The sequence below is a fragment of the Physcomitrium patens genome, chromosome 1 (genome assembly GCF_059467195.1).
Source record: "Physcomitrium patens ecotype Gransden chromosome 1, ASM5946719v1, whole genome shotgun sequence".
NCBI lineage: Eukaryota > Viridiplantae > Streptophyta > Bryopsida > Funariales > Funariaceae > Physcomitrium > Physcomitrium patens.
Genome location: NC_143410.1, coordinates 5,520,831 through 5,529,142, shown reverse-complemented (window position 1 = coordinate 5,529,142; position 8,312 = coordinate 5,520,831). Strand labels below are relative to the sequence as shown.

At 37.4% G+C, this 8,312-nt stretch overlaps 3 long non-coding RNA genes across 4 annotated transcripts; 1 reads left to right on the top strand and 2 right to left on the bottom strand.

The window, feature by feature from the left end:
- Positions 1-2,612: 2,612 nt before the first annotated feature.
- On the bottom strand, positions 2,613-3,517 carry LOC149989837 (uncharacterized). The gene is made up of 2 exons (XR_016501854.1): positions 3,417-3,517; positions 2,613-3,026 (listed from the first exon to the last, which is right to left on the bottom strand). It is a non-coding gene; the product is annotated as an uncharacterized LOC149989837 (long non-coding RNA).
- On the top strand, positions 2,827-3,571 carry LOC141045124 (uncharacterized). Of its 2 annotated transcripts, XR_016501853.1 has the most exons (3): positions 2,827-2,956; positions 3,064-3,226; positions 3,534-3,571. It is a non-coding gene; the product is annotated as an uncharacterized LOC141045124 (long non-coding RNA). The 2 variants fall into 2 exon arrangements; XR_016501852.1 differs by having other exon boundaries at positions 3,064-3,571.
- A 2,762-nt stretch (positions 3,572-6,333) lies between these two features.
- On the bottom strand, positions 6,334-8,119 carry LOC141045125 (uncharacterized). The gene is made up of 2 exons (XR_012217044.1): positions 7,784-8,119; positions 6,334-7,453 (listed from the first exon to the last, which is right to left on the bottom strand). It is a non-coding gene; the product is annotated as an uncharacterized LOC141045125 (long non-coding RNA).
- Positions 8,120-8,312: the final 193 nt, after the last annotated feature.

The window sequence follows — 8,312 nt, the reverse complement described above, 5'->3', positions numbered from 1 at the left end:
CAACTCCTTCGACAGAGTGGGGTTTGGCAGATGCATCGGCCAGGCAGCCAGAAAGTCAGTCAGAGAGGCTTTTGCCATCTCACAGCAGACATCACACAGCATGAGGAATAAACGAACTTAGTTGTCAAGCAGGTTATGGGACCCGCGGCCAGTTACATCTAAACTAACTCTGAAATGTCAGACAGAGCCTGCGCTTTTTCACACCACTCAAATCTGCAAGTTTTGCTCACCTGGGGCTACTCGTTGTTTACGCAAAGCTAGGGTTCTCTGGTTCACAGCAGGCTCCCTAATCATCCCATGGTGTGTGTCCTGCTGCGACTGGCCCAAGAGTTTTGAGATTCCTTCATACTAATCACTGGCTCACATTGCAATGTCTGCATTAGCACCAGTTTCTTGTGGCTGGCCAACAGTTAGCACCACAATTTGGTTTTATTGAATCCCTTAAGATCTTCTCCCTCTGGTTGTGAGGAGAATATTTTGCTTTAAAATTGTAAGTGTCATTACCACTCACATGTGTATCATACTGGTCTTTCTCATACATGTTTGCTAACAATGTGGAAAACAACAGCATCAACAACAACAACAACAACAATAATAATAATAATAATAACAACATGATTTTAACATTACTAACATACAAGTGGGTCCTGGACAGTGGAATTGGTCCCCAACAGGCAAACTCTTGAAACAGCAAACACCCTCAAAGGTTATTGTATTCTTTTTGCTGTGTTTGTGTTCCTCACAGGGCAAGATGATGGGGGATTTGCATTTGACTTGGAACACATAACTCCAAGTTTATGCTATAATTGTCTGACAAGATTGAGATTAGTACCATGTCATGTGAAATATAAACCCTGGTCTGCCTGCCCTGCTCTCATTGTTATTGTTCAGTACAGCTCATTGTAATCATGTGCATGTGTCTGCAAAATGGCTGTAGGCTTCATAATCACCAACCCCAAATGGAGCCTGAATCTGTCAAAACAGAGGGAAACAAGAAAAAGAGGACTTTGAAAACTGGGTCTTCTCTCCCCCTTTGCCTACACACTTTGTTGACCTCATAAAAAGAGTGGGTCAAGTGTGCAACAGAAAACAGTAGCCATAGACATCTCTGGAGGGTCTTGATCACACACTCTCTGCCAATCCAATGGCAGAAGGCATTGCAGTTCCATGGAAGCACAACAATTATTTTATTCAAAAAGAAATGGTGTGGTGGTAGCAATGGTGGCAGTGGTGGTAGAAGGAATTAGGTGATGTGGAGCCTCTACAGCAAACATAGTTTTTTTGGAAGCTCTAAAAAGGGGCTTCGAATAGCAGGAAAAAAGAGCCATGGACATCAAAAGAAGTTTAAAAAAGCAACATGAGTGGAGTGGAATAAGTGGGGCACATATAAAAAGAGCCTGTTCTCCTCCCCCATATACACACCAGAGCCAACACCAAATGAGCTGGACTTGACCTGGAGATTTGCAGGCATTTTGGCATTGGACACCAAGTGGGTAATATGCTCCTCCACTCACTGAATGATTCCATTTTATTATTCATTGTTTGTTCATTCATTCGTTCATTCATTTACTCCCATCTGTAAGCAGGTTTAGTATTCTGTTGTGAATGAAAGAGGGATACTTCACTCATGGTTCAGGTTTGATTTCCATTGCCTGAGATTGAATGTGTGTTCTTCAAACTTGTTGCATGACAACTCTCTGTGTTGGATTTTCAGAGTGTTCTCCAAACGTTCCAGTACCTTCCCATTTCATTTGTCATACTTAGAGTTGTACACCGTGTTGTGTTTTCTATTTGTCTAACTTGGAAAGTGGGAGGTACGGCACATTTTATTTTTGTTATTTTATTTAAAGTTGGTGTTCTTAATGCCAGTGGCACTCTAAAAATCTGCTTGGAACCAGAATCCTGAGATTTGTTAATAGTGGCTGATATTGTCATTATCTCATCCCATTTCTCACAAATAAATGTGTTTCTTCTTTCATCTTTTCAGTTTTTATTTATTTATTATTTATCACTTCCATGAATCATTCAAGTCAAACATGTGACTGCATGACTTTCCGAAATCTATCTGAGCCTATCAAAACTCTCAAATCCACATATGCATACAAAAAAATATGTGCAAAAAATGAAATCGTGATTGTTTTAAGATCAGTTATGAATCCAAAATGATTGGATCATATACCCAAACATCCTCACTAAAATATGAGTTGTATTTCATTCCCCTGTTCTTATTTATTCATTTTTTTTTAAACTCTAAATCACCAATACCGAGTAAAATAATAGTAAAAGAAAGAAAGAAAGAAAGGACAATAAAACACACATACACATAGAGTTGTGAATGTTATTAAAATTGATTAATCCATTCATCCATCCACACACACCCAGAGGAACGGAACACATTATTCATGCCATGGAATGAGAGGTTAAGAACAGTCTTTACATGACCACCTCAATCTTTTGATTGTCAAAGCAAGGAAGAATGTGGACCCATTAAGGGGCAGAAAAAGATTTAAAAAATAAAATAAAATAAAAAAGGTGAAATAGTCAAGTAATAATATAATATTTATAAACAACAAATTAATAATAATAATAATAATAATTAGAGAGAGGGGGGGTTGTGTGGAATTGGTGTTAATACAAAAAAAGATTGAAACACTTGAATGTAATATGTCTGCGGATATTCTTCTTCATAAGATTTCATGAGATGGGTTCTTTTTCATATTATCATTCTATTCTGTGGATGACTTTTTCTGTTTAATTATACAATGACCAGAAGCGTGTCTATATTTTGTTCCTGGATTGTTGCAAACAAATTTCTTGTTTTTTTCTATTTTTAATACTGTCAATCGATCACTACGAATAAGTGATATAATATTCCAACGATATGAGGTTTCCTACAAAACAAAAGTGAGTAGTTGATTACACATATGAGGGAGATTGGATCTCGCACGTGAATTGGGTATGCTTAATATACCACCAATACATGTAAATTGAGTAAAATTTCATATTCTTTGACATCGTCACATCACCTGAATTGATTGATTTATTATTTTTTGGTGGTTTTAGGGTTTTGCTCATGTTAAAGCAACGTCAAAACCATGCAAGAAAAATATGTATATTTAATTATTTTTTGCACAAAAAGGGAGAAAGTACTTGAAAATCTTCATGGAAAGATGAAAGAGCAACTGACAGACTTTCAATGGACAACAACAGGAAGATAGGAAATAAGGTGATGCCTTGGATAGTGAATATTGTCTCTCATCTTATCTATTCCTATGATATATATATATATATATATATATTAATACATACATACATACATAATTACTTAGAGAGAGGTAAACCATACAATGTTTGTGAAAGAATGAACCAAATGTAGAATGTTAACATTCAGATAAATAAATAAATAAATATCCTACTTGTAACTATGGGGACCTCCATCTGAAGCATATTCACATTGTTGTGTGGTTGTAATTTATGGTTGTTATATTACTTCTCAATCACGTTGCTTGCACCAATCAATGAAAACTTTGAAGAATTTGGAACAATATTCATGATCGGTTGAAAAGGAAAGGTAGAGAAAATAATTATCAAATGAAATGATAACAGGAATAAAGACTAAAATGCCATTGTTGGAAAACTTTCTCTTTATGTGGAAGTTTGCATTCTTTGCCTTGTACTGAAGTGTGCATATTGTTTATGTACATGTAAAAAAAAATTATGTAAAAAAAATCAAAATCAAATCAAAATGAGTAAAATGACTTTTAATGGATATCATTGGGATGGTATTTCATATCCTAAAACGAATACATATTCAGAAAAAAAACAAAACAAAACAAAACAAAAAACATCAAACAAACAAACAGACAGACAAACAACAACAACAACAATAAGCAAGGTTATGTTTTACAATTTTTGTTTATTGTTTTTTTACTTGGGATTAATGTTGTTGTTATTGTTCAATTTCTTTTTCTGAAGTACATTTATTTTATGGGTATGGCTGTTGGAATACAATGTGTTTTGATATGATATTTACAAAAAAATTCAACAAAATAATTGTAATTTTTAAAAAATACAATAAAAGAACAAATGGTACAGTTTTAGGTTAAATATAAATATATATATATATATATATATATGAGAAAGAAAGAAAAGAGCTTCAACCCAAGGTTTAATACATACATGTATTACAAGACATGACCTAAGTACAATGTGGAAACTTCCATGTGGATTCATAATTTATCGTATCATTTCTTAAGGAAAGAAAGTCTCCAAAATATTGGATGTATAGGAATTCTAATTAAGAGGCAAACATTATGAAGCATTGGTGTAGCATTGGTCAAGTACAACGTACCTTCCTCGCCATATCATACAAAGGAATGAGTCATTCTAAACCCTATCTCATGTCTTTTAAAAGAACTTTTGACCCTTTGCTCTCTTGACTTTTGATTGGAGCAACACCTCCACAAGGAAAGTTGAGGTGTGCGGATGGTGGCCACACCCTTCAAAAAACAACAACAACAACAACAACAACAACACTAATAATACAATATAATACTAATATTACATGAGAACCATTATTTTAAGCAATTCTCATGTGTGGCGTGACTCCACATATCCATACAAAATTTTGCATTGGGAGGGATCTTGTTGTTGGTGTGAACAAGCAGATAGAATAAAGGGTTCTCAAAAGTGACGGGATGTGTGTTTTTGTGGCCACATGGGCACCAAAAGGCTCCAAAAACTGAAGTTGCTTTTGTTGGTCAGTTTCATGCATTCCATCTCATTTTGGCCTCTACAAAACCCGTCAAAAAAATGCTGCAGTTGTCTCACTGTTTGTTTTGAAGAATTTGCAGTTATTTTGTGTCTGGTGGACGACTTTGACAATCCATCCCATGCAATCTCAATGTGTTCCCATGACTCACCAAGTGAGTATGATATCCTTTTGGGAGACGTCACAACTTGACTCTCTTTCCATTATCCTTCTTCCTCCAAAAGGGTATATTTATTCATTCTACATGTGTGTGTGTGTGAGAGAGAGAGTCTATGTCAGTGATGACGTGGTTTTGAAACTTGTCCCTAGCAACAAAGGAAAGTTCAAATCTATAAGGTACCAATTCCACGTCATTTGCATACAAGGATTCTCTGTTCCATTCATATTTGCTTCTCCCCTTTTTTTTTGTTTTTGTTTTTTATTATCTCTCTTAGTGAGACATTATTGGGTGCACAACCTTGGCCATATGTATTGGCACATGGATGATTGTGCACTTTGGCATTCATTTCCCCTCACTCCTCAATTGTGGATGATCCATTTAAGGGGGATTGCAATAAAAGAATCAATTGCATTGAAGAAGTGTGACGGCAAGATGCCAATCCCGGCTTGTTTGCACACATCACACCAGGTTTTTTGTTTTTTTTTGTTTTTTTGTATTTTTTTTTATAGTCATTGTTCTGCACTTCTGAACAGTGCTACTGTGGCAAGGTGATATCCATCAAGGTGGCACAAGATGGTTTGATGTGGGAGTCTGTTTGCTTAGTGTCAGTGAGGGAGTGTAAGATATCTGCTTCCAACCCTAAATGTCCCTCGCAAGACTTGGTGCATTATATGAACACATAGAAGCTATTTTCTGAATCCTCCCCCTGTTTGCAATAGTGGCACCCAAATCCTTACCCATCCAGTGATGCAAGCCAATCACAAACAGGCACCATTAAAAGTAATCTAAGAAGATATTATTATTTTGGTGTGTGTGGGGGGGGGATATTGAAACATATGTTTGTTGACATGTAAAATGAGTTCACAATCTGACTACCCAGATTAACTGTTCTACGTTTGTGTAAAATGTAACCCCCAAGCAAGTAAAACTTTTTGGAAGACCCATGCTGCCATAGCAGCAATGCTCAACCACAGTTGGACTCTGAAAGGGAAACAATGGACATGACTGTGTCTGAGAAGGAATAGCAACATGTGCTCAAATTAAGGTGGTAGGCATGGTCCCACTATGAGAGATGGAGTGACAGTGATAAAAAAAAAAAGGGGAGGAGGAAGCTGTCCAGGAAAGATACAATCACACACACACAATTAGGGTTTTTTCTTAAAGATACAAACAAACACATATACACAACTAGAAATACCTTAAAATGTGTCATGCCCTTGAACCAACCTGTAGACCTTACCTAAACCATTATGACATGAACCCAAAATCAACCATTCTTCATGTAGAAAGATTCCAAGTCCATTCCAAGCCAATCAATGAATCGGCAAACTTTACAAGAATAAAGGGTGTAGTTTAGTGTAATGGAAGTGGATGCTTTTACTCAAGTCTATGCCTTGGTTCATGGGTTGAATGCAAAAACTGCTTTGTTAATTATTACCAATTAAACCATTGTGGCAATTTTTTTCTTCTTTTGAGGCACATTAGAACCTTATTTCTCCACTCAATCCCCCATAAGAAGTCGTTTCTGGCAAAGCAGTGAATGTGTGGCAGCAGTGTCCAAAATGAAGAACTGGGAGTTGTCACTACAGAAGCATCCAATGATGCAGATCTGGAGCCAGCTCTGCTCTGCTCTTTCCTCAACAACAAAAGCACTATTGCAGTGTGTACATCACAAATGGGAATGAAACTGTTTGCATGCCATTGGTGGGCACAGATTTAGTGTTGTGCTAAAATTATGGGGAGCAGACTACTTACAGTCTGACAAGATGGTGGATGCCCTTATCTCTGCAACCCAGCTTTTCATTTTCTTTCTTCACCTGCTTCTTCTTGTGCACAATGGGTGTTTTTCCAAGTAAAAAGAGTACATGCTTGTGTTGGTGTTTCTACCAACTTAGGAGTAGAAGGTGGGGAGGAATGGGTGCAGAAACCTTGCAAATGTTTTTCCAAATGCCTGCAGAGTCATCTGACAATGAAAGAGCAAGACATGTAGTCTTTGTCTTGACAGCTCCTCAATGCCAGTTGAATGCTAAATGTTGCATACATATATGTATGTATGTAGCTCCTCAAACTGCTGGTGAGAATTCATGCAAGTTAAATGGTTGCAATATTCCACACCAACCAGGTCACATATTTTCTTCCTCTCCTCTGTTGTTCCTATTTTATTGTTTTTAGGATTCCCACAAGAATGTGGTTGTGGTTGGGCCACAGCAGCAAATGTACATTGGGTACCATATATTAATTTAACATTCTTATTTTAGCATGTGAAACATCTATAAAAAGACATGCTATACTCTCAGATGTAGTTGCTAGCAATGCTCAGTTTCTATTGTTGATAAGTATCCTTAAGAAATTCTGTGAAATGAAGACACACTCTTTTATTGGCAAAGTTTCAAGTTTGACACTCCTTTTATACAAAGTGAGAGTGATCTTGATTTTGCAAGTCCACAATTTTTGCTTCTGTTGCATTGTAATCCTCATGCAGTTGGAATAAAATATAAAAACACAAATTCAATTTTGGTCATCTGCAAAAGAAAAGAAAGAAGAAAAATGACAAAAAGAAAAAAGCATTAAAAGCGCATCAATACTTGCGGTCAGAAACGCACAATTCCTAGCTACAAATCAATGGTTTCTTAAGACTGTCTTTATCTCTACCTCCCTCCATAAATACACACACACACACACACACATATATATATATATATATAGAGGCACACGTTTAAAGTCAATGTTTCGCATCTTCTATTTTGTATCTAATCCACAGTAATAGTGTCTGCAAGGCTAAAACAAGTTTGTTGTTGCATCAACCTCCTCACACAAAGAATAAATAAACAATAAAATAAAATAAAACCTACAAGGAGAATTCATCAGGATTGACAAGCTGGTTCTCTCTCTTCCCCACCCCACTGTCTGAAACTGATTGCATTAGAGCGGAAACCAGATAACCCACAAAAACCCACAAACACACACACAATGCCCTACAAGACACGATGCCCTGGCAAACTTCCAAAGTGCACTGCGATCAAAACCGGAGCATCAATCCATGCGGGAAAAAGGGAAGATTCGAACGGAGATGCCTCTCTGAAGGGAGCCAGCTCATGCAGCCAAGCCAAACATAATGAAGCAAGAGGAAGGAGAAAAGGGGAGAAAGAAAGAAAGGAGCCGAGGTAGACACGAAGAGTGGCGTTGAATTGGGGTTGAGTTGAGTTGGCAGTCTGACGCATCCCACGCGTTGCGCCTGCTCTCTCGCGGCGACCCTAACGAAGGACTCGCGCACCCACTCAACGCTACACCCGTCCACTCGTGCGACCGATCGCTTGACCCTCCCATCATTCGGTCGAAAGCTCATAACCGACGGACATCACCTCCGACCATTGGACGGTA